This window comes from Dipodomys merriami, unplaced genomic scaffold (genome assembly GCF_024711535.1).
Source record: "Dipodomys merriami isolate MVZ:Mamm:240054 unplaced genomic scaffold, mDipMer1.0.p SCAF_11, whole genome shotgun sequence".
Classification (NCBI taxonomy): domain Eukaryota; kingdom Metazoa; phylum Chordata; class Mammalia; order Rodentia; family Heteromyidae; genus Dipodomys; species Dipodomys merriami.
This window is the reverse complement of record NW_027202382.1, coordinates 12,669,309-12,677,575: the sequence shown is the minus strand read 5'-3', so window position 1 is coordinate 12,677,575 and position 8,267 is coordinate 12,669,309.

Here is an 8,267-nt window from a genome sequence, read left to right as displayed (position 1 = left end):
CAATGAGATGTATAAGATGCTATGTCGAAAAATGAACTTTACAACTTTTGCGGGGGGGGGTAGGAGAGATGGGGGGCGGGGGGGGAAATGGGAAAGGATGGGAAAGGTAAACAAAGGAGGAGGCAACAATGCTTGATAAGAAATGTACTCATTATCTTGCCCATGTAATTGTAACTCCTCTTTACGGTATTTTCATAATTAAAAAAAAAGTAATCATCAGCCACGCACCTGTTGCTCAGTCCTATAATCCTAGCTACTCAGGAGGCTGAGATCTGAGGATCATAGTTCAAAGACAGGAAAATTATGTAAAATACCAAACAAGCTGGAAATGGAACTGTGGCTCAAGTGGTGGAGCACTAGCCTTGAACAGAGCATGCTCAGGGACAGCACCCAGGCCCTGAGCTCAAACCTCAGGACTGGCACAAAAAACAAAAATCAAAACAACAGAACAATCATCATCATCATCATCATCATCATCATCATCATCATCATTATCATCATCATCATTATTGAGAAGAAACAACATAGAGAAAATAATTAAAAAAAGATAAAAAAATTATCTCAAAAAAGGTGAAGATATCTTTTCATAATGTTGCTTAAATACACAGATTCAGAACTTGTACTTAGAATCTTTCTGTTTTTTTTTTTCTAATCTGGTTTGAGGTGGATTTGCTATTACTATAAAGTAATAGAAAAGCTTTTGACTGATAAGGATGTCTCAGACGTTTGACCCTATTTTGTTTTTTGTTGGTTGTGGGGCTTGGGCTGAACACTGTCCTTACCTCTTCAGCTCAAAGCTAGCACTCTACCACTTGAGCCACAGTGCCACTTCCGGTTTTCTGAGATTTCTGAGATTTCTGGCTTATTGGAGATAAGAGTCTCATGGACTTTCCTGCCTGGGCTGGCTTTGAGTTGCAACCCTCAGATCGCAGCCTCCTGAGTGGTGAGGATTTACAGGCGTGAGCCCTGGCACCTGGCTACCCTCTTCTTTAATATTCAATTACTGGCACTCTGGACACTTCTGCCTGCCAAATCTGTGTAGTTGTTGATGATTAAGGATCTCAGCATTCAATGTGTATGGGTAACTTATATGGAGGAGTCAAGAGTGGAAGCAGAATTAGGAGTATGTGAAGTTGGAGGAGTAATAACTTCACTTTGCTCTAGTGCCCCACTAGAGAAGAATCCTCTGGAACAGAGTTTGTAAAGCTTTAAAAGGTATAGAAATAAACCACTAGAGGATTTTTTAAATTAAAAATCATTTCAGAAAGTCTAGGATGGGGTATGTGACTCCACTTTTTTTTTTTCAACTGGTTTTTAAGCAGTCTGGATGCTGCTGGCCCAAGGACCACACTTTGATTAGTGAGGTGTTTAATGTTACTTTGGTAGCTTAAATAACAATTAGAGAGGTAGATTCTCCAAAGAATAATAGTGTTTATGTGCAGTACAGAGTATTGCACATGCATGTCACAGTAAACGCTGAGCCTATTCAAAGAGGCTGAAGCTAGGGGAAGTTTTTAATGGAAAAATGAAGAGTTATATAAGACATTGTTCCTTTTTTTTTTTTTTTTTGGGTCCGGTCGTGGGCCTGAACTCTGGGCCTGGGTGCTGTCCCTCAGTTCATCAGCTCAAGGCTAGCGCCCTACCACTTGAGCCACAGTACCACTTCTGGCTTTTTTCTTTTTGCTTATGTGGTGCTGAGGAATTGAACCCAGGGCCTCATGTGTGCAAGGCAAGCGCTCTACCACTGAGCCACCTTCCCAGCCCTATAAGACATTTTGTAGAACAATCCTTGGCCAAATGGATTAATAACAAGGATGCCAGCATGGGGTTAAAGAGTTACTAGACGGATATCCTTGTGGAAGTGGTTTCTATGTAAGGGCGATAGTCTACTTGTTGTGACAATTGCTCTCAGGATGTTGTGTAGGAGAACGTTCCTCCATAACTTCCTATTTATTTTTCATATGAGTTGGTGCAAGTGACTCCATTATGATTCTCACCGTGCAGACCTGTCTTCTCACTTCCATGTTGCTTTACTTTAGCATCTAGGTTGAAATTTCTTTCTTTTTTTTTGGGTCCAGTCGTGGGGCCTGAACTCTGGGCCTGGGTGCTGTCCCTCAGCTCTTCAGCTCAAAGCTAGTGCTCTACCACTTGAGCCACAGTACCACTTACGGCTTTTTTCTTTTTTTGCTTACGTGGTGCTGAGGAATCGAACCCAGGGCCTCAGGCATGCAAGGCAAGAGCTCTACCACCGAGCCACCTTCCCAGCCCCTAGGTTGAAATTTCTAAATGATGCGGCAATTCTTTTTTTTTCTTTATTTTAATATATATATAGATATTTATTTATTTATTTTTGTTGGTCCTGGGGCTTGAACTCTGGGCTTGGGCACTGTCTCTGCGCTCTTCAGCTCAAGGCGAGCACTCTACCACTTGAGCCACAGTGCCACTTCCAGTTTTCTAGTGGTTTATTGGAGATAAGAGTCTCACCGACTTTCCTGCCCAGGCTGGCTTTGAACCGCGATCCTCAGATCTCAGCCTCCTGAGTAGCTAGGATTACAGGTGTGAGCCACCAGCGCCTGGCTTATTTATCTTAGTATATATTTTTTATTGTAAAGATATTATACAGAGGGGTTACAGTTACATGAGCAAAGTAATGAGGCCATTTCTTATCTAGCATTGTTACACCCTCCTTTGTTTTTCCCCTTATCTTCCCACCTCCCCAATTCTATCTCCCATCCCCCGCCACAAAGTTGTAAAGTTCATTTTCAACATACTCTCTTGTACATCTCATTATTACAATGGGTCATCCTGAATCCTTATTTCAGCGTTTTGTTATTTCCCCTCCCCTCCCCAAATTAGAAAAATGGAAGCAAATATAGTGACAACAGAAATTGTACCATGGGAGGAGACCTGATGCTGCAACTCTTTGAGGAATTCTGAGTGAGAGATTATCCTGTAATTTTTTACTTCCTTCTTGGCAAAGCCCCTGAGCTGGAGAGGAGTTTTCCTATCCTAATGATTGCCTTCAAGAATATGCACAGAGAAAAATTAAACTTTATTTTGAATATGTGCAAACAACAACTGAAGAAGTCAGGAAATCTAGTTTCTCAGTCTGATAATGGGCCTTGTTTCTTCAGCGAGACAAGAACTAATACGAAGCTAGCATTTATGAAACTTAGCCTTTCCTCAAAATTATAAGAGAGTTATTTAAAAGTGTAGCTTCCTTGATCCCACTTAAAACCTCTGTACGCAACTTCTGTAGTGTTGCAGCTGGGAAATCCGTATGTGTCAGATTCCTTGGAGATTCTGAGTTGACAGGTCTGGTAAATGTAAAATTTTAGTAAAATGTCTCCAGTTTCCTGGAGATAATACACTTATTTTGATCTGAAACAATATATTATTGCTTTTTAAAAAAAGAACCCCCCCAAACTAGAAACGCCTGCTTGCATTTTGTTGTTAATCTTTACATTTTCCCAGAAGACATAGCACTTATTACGAAAGATCAAAACCAGTGTATTCTCACCAAATTGAGACATACAGGATCTTCCTTTTTCCTTAAGCTACTTTGAACATCAATATAGATTTCCCCCCCCAGAACAACCCACTAAATGGTCCAGGAGGAACCTAAAACCATATCATAGTTTTAAAGACATGGACCAGAGATCAGTTCTTTAGGTAATAAAATCTTCTGCGCACATGAGGTCTTTGTTGTTTCTTTTTTAAAACCTTTCTTCCTACTGTGACAGGATAATCATAAGCATCCCAAGTCACCACTGAAAGAGAGGGAGAAGTGACACAGGATTTGGATAATTTCTAGAACATGGAAGGCTGATGGGAAGACCTAAAGAGAAGCAGAGTAGAGATGGAACTCTTTCCCCGTAGCATGGAGGGAGGAGCTTTGAAGATGCCATTGCAAGCCTCTAGTTTCAAGCTAACTATGTTGGAGTTGGACCAACAGGTTGGTGAACCTGGTTGGCCATGACTGTAAAGGAAAATCAGGAGTTAGCCTGGGGGAGGCTTGTGTGTTGTGGGGCATACCGTATTCTAGCATTGGATTGCAAGCTGGATTTTAAACAGTTTTCTGTCATCTTTAGTGCTATTTTAGTGGAAAATGAGCAGCTTCTGTTATATTAAACTAGAAGCCTGCTGCAAGAAAAGGCATGAAAAGTATGGGAAAGACAGCTGCTGGTGGCTCACACATAATCCTAGCTCCTCAGGAAGCTGAAATCTGAGGATCCCAGTTTGAAACGAGCTGGGGCAGAAAAGTCTAAGAGTCCAACAAACTAACCAAAAGCCCCAAATGGAGGAGGAATGGCTCCAGTGTAGAAGTCTAGCCTTGAGTGCAAAAGGCTAAGCAAGAGCAACTGTCTCGTGTTCAAGCCCCAGTACCAGCAAATCCTCCCCCTCCTCCCGCAATATGTAAGAGAGGCTTGTATTTAGTTAATGTACATTATGCTAATGTGAAGGTGGGGGGGGGAGTGTGTGCGTGTGTGTGTGTGTGTGTGTGTGTGTGTGTGTGTGTGTGTGTGCGCATTTCAAACCAGTGACAGTAATTTCTCATAAAGAAGGTTGAAAAGTGGCAGTGTGATAATAGTTAGACTTCAGGAATATGTCTCTTAGAATTATTAGAATAAGACATAAACTTGATTAGTATTCCTCTTGGTCCTTTGTTTAACTTTAGGCAAAGAGTTTATTTCCCTGAAATATGATTCTAATCTGATGATCATAAGCCTTGGTTAATTTTAAGACATTTCTCTTCACTTATGAAAAAGGGCTCATCAGCAATCCCTGCCGAAAACTCATTAAAATACCTTTTAAGCTCTACTTTAAGGTCATTTTTAGTATTCGCTGTACTGCTAATTAGAAAACTGCAGCTTCCTTTATCCCTAGCAGGAACCCTCACTAGTAGCGACTTTGACTCTACTAGGCAATTTTGCTGAGTGCCCCGTTTCTCTGGATTTAACTTTTCATGGAATAAGTGGTTCTATTTTTGCTTTGCTCTGTTTTCTTTAGCTATTCGTATGGTAGCCTCAAACGCAGATAAACCTAGAGCTGTCATTTATTAATTTATTAAGATGCTCCTCATTCCCAGAAGAGGCCAATTAACATCATCAATGAAACACTGAGATCATGGAAAATGAATTTATAGACCTTGTGATCTAACTTATATCCAACTGAATTTGGTTCCTAAAACTACAAGCTTCGCATATGTAAATTCAATATATTCTTATTCCTGCATCTTGGCAAACTTTAGCAAAATGTCTCATTTATTGACTTCAAGATAAAGCATAGGGGAAAAAATGTGTAAACTTTCTTGTGTATATGTGAGAGAGACCAGCTGGAAGAAAACACTAGGAACTGAGCTTTTGGTTAGTAACTACAGACCTCATTACCCCAGCATGACAGGGACTCACATGAAGTTATAGTTTACAAATTTCAAGAAGCTCTTTTAGCATGCAGCTGTCTGGATCCCATCCAGAGCCCAACTTCTGCAGCATTCGGTCGTGGAAATTTATGTGGGTTCAGCTCCCTAGAGATTCTGACATTTGTTCCTTCGAGCACTGTTTGACAAACTGTACCTCCGACTAGGAATTAATAGAAACTTTGAAGCTACACACATCAACTAGCCAATTCAGCATCGTCTCTGGAGTCTGAGGTGGCTGGCGATGGAACACTTCATGCTTGTGGGTAAGGGATGTGAGCTAGCTGGCAGAAGTTAGGATCCTATCTGGGAAACTGAGGCTAAACTGGGGGAAAAAACCCCAAAGAATCCAAATCTAGTCTCTGGAGCAGAGGAACAATTCTAGAACAGGAGCTACAGAAACCCGGTGGAGGTGGAGGTGGGGGCTGGGGTGGGGAGCCACAACCTTGCTGGACCACTCCAGGGCCAAATCACAGTTGCATTATTCATCCACTGCTGTGTAACAAGTCTCTCAAATGCAGCAACCCGAAACACCAAATTTTTATAGTGTTATATTTTCCCTGGTTCAGGCATCTAGGACTCTCATGTGGTTGCATTCAAGCCGTTGATTGAGGTTGGAGGCATCTTCAGGTTCACCATGGGCAGGGAGCTTATGGTGGATGGTCCACAGGTCTTAGAAAATCTGCTTCCAAACTCAGTAACATGCTTCCTGGAAGGCCTTGATTCTACTCCTTATGGGCTTGGCCACTGCTGGTCTTATGTTATCATGTCCTGGCAGCTGGCTTGTCATCGAGTCCATCAAGTCAGTGATGTGTTTGTGTGTGAGACAGAGTGGAGGGGGGGGGGCGGAGACAGAGACACAGAGAAAGACATAGACAGAGAGAAAGAGGAGATGAGAGAGAGAAGAGAGAGGAGACACACATATAATTTATTCTTAGAGCTGACATTTTGCCAGTGTAAAAGCACACCCTTGTAATCCCAGCACTCAGGAGGCTGAGGCAAGAGGACTGAGAGTTCAGCCCAGCTTGGAATACATAGTAAAACAACAACAAACTAAGCCAGTGACATTCTATTTATTCTCAGTATGCTATCTAGCAGAAGTAGAGCTTGAAATCAAGAAGATGGGAGTTAGTATTTTGAGAGTCATAGTACGAAGAATTTATAAGCTTGTCTTTAAAACAGTAGTCTCTGTTCCCGTTTCCTCTTGATTTGGTAAGGTATAACTTAAATGGATGACCATGACAGTCTTGGTTAACAACTAGGAAAAGAACTGGGTGTGAAAGGCAATCAAACCCGAGGCTGGCTGGGAAAGTTCTGGGTGAGAGGCAGAGATGCATGTGAAGCCAGGATCATGGCACTTAAGGGCCAGATTTACAAGCCAGCTTCTTCATCTGTGTGTGGGGATTATAAATGGGCAGTGATTTTGCTAACCCCATGTTAAATTCTTCAAGGAGTGCTGCTGTTTCTACCACCCATCTCAGAACAACCTATCTTAGTGCAGCTTTCCCTCATACCATGCCCACCTCCTTTCCTCTGCCACCTACCTCTCATTGGATGGCAATAATGACCTCCTTGCTCTTGTTCATCTAAAGTTCGCTCTCCTCACTGCAAGCAGCAGTACAAATCAGTTCATACTATACTTTTGCTTAGAGTGTTCCATGCTTCTATATGTTTTTTGCCATTTGTTTTTATTTTTTGAGACAAATTTTTTACCATGTAGCCCAGACTGGCCTTGTACTTATGATCCTTCTATTTCGGCTAGGATTACAGGTGGATGCCCATTATGCCCAACTTCGTTGTTGTCCTCCTCCTCCTCCCCCTCCTTCCCCCTCCTCCTCCTCCTCCTCCTCCTCCTCCTCCTCCTTCTTTTTAAAGCAGAATTAGATTCCCTCACCATGAATCATCAAGCCATGCCACCTGACTTTAGCTACCTTCAAGATTCACCTTGCACCATTCACTTCTGGTATCCTTTCTGCTCATCTGTTCTTTCTGTGACACTGTTTATCCCACCCCCAGGTCTTACCATTTACTGTCCCTGACTGGGACCTCTTCCTCCATGCCTTTGCAAGGTGAACTCCTTTATGGGCTCAGCTCAGTGTCACCTCCCTGTTGAGACGCTCCTCCCCTCCCCCTACACCATGCAGTTTCAGCTCTTCATTGACTTATTTTACTTTTCAGTATTAATATAATGTTGTCTCATTATTGTTTGTTTTCATTCTTTATAATTTCTTTGCTTTTCTCTTGTTGTCTTTACCTTCCCAGGAAGCAAGTTCCATAGGAACTTGCCCAGCCTATTTAGTTTGCATGTTGTTGAATATCAGAATTAATACAACCCCAGCTTCATTGCCATTTCACGGTTAATACAGCACTGTTGTTTTACTGTACCATCATAGGATACTCTCACAAATAGCTATATAATGAAAGAGTGCTTACCTCAAGGCCTGGCACAGACAAGGGGACAGATGCATGTTAGAAACCTTCATAGTGAATATGCTGATACTTGTTTTACTGGGCTCATGATGAATTGGAATAGTATGTGAAAGGCATGCCTGCAGTCCCTGCTATGTTAAATAATCAACCCCTGTTTTCCGAGTGTATAAGGGAGATGGACAGGATCTGAAACACAGCTATTCAACTTCTATATGTTAGGAATCCCCTCAGACTTCAGACAACTTTTTTAGTGTTCATATTGCTGTTATTTAGAGTTTAAATCCCAAGACACCAAATACTGCACTCCCTGTAGAGAGATGTGAGACAAGTAAACAGATTATTACATATTATTACAGTTTGTACCATAAAGCAAGCCAGTAAATAGACCTTCTTGTGGTAAGCATCATTAACTTGAGCA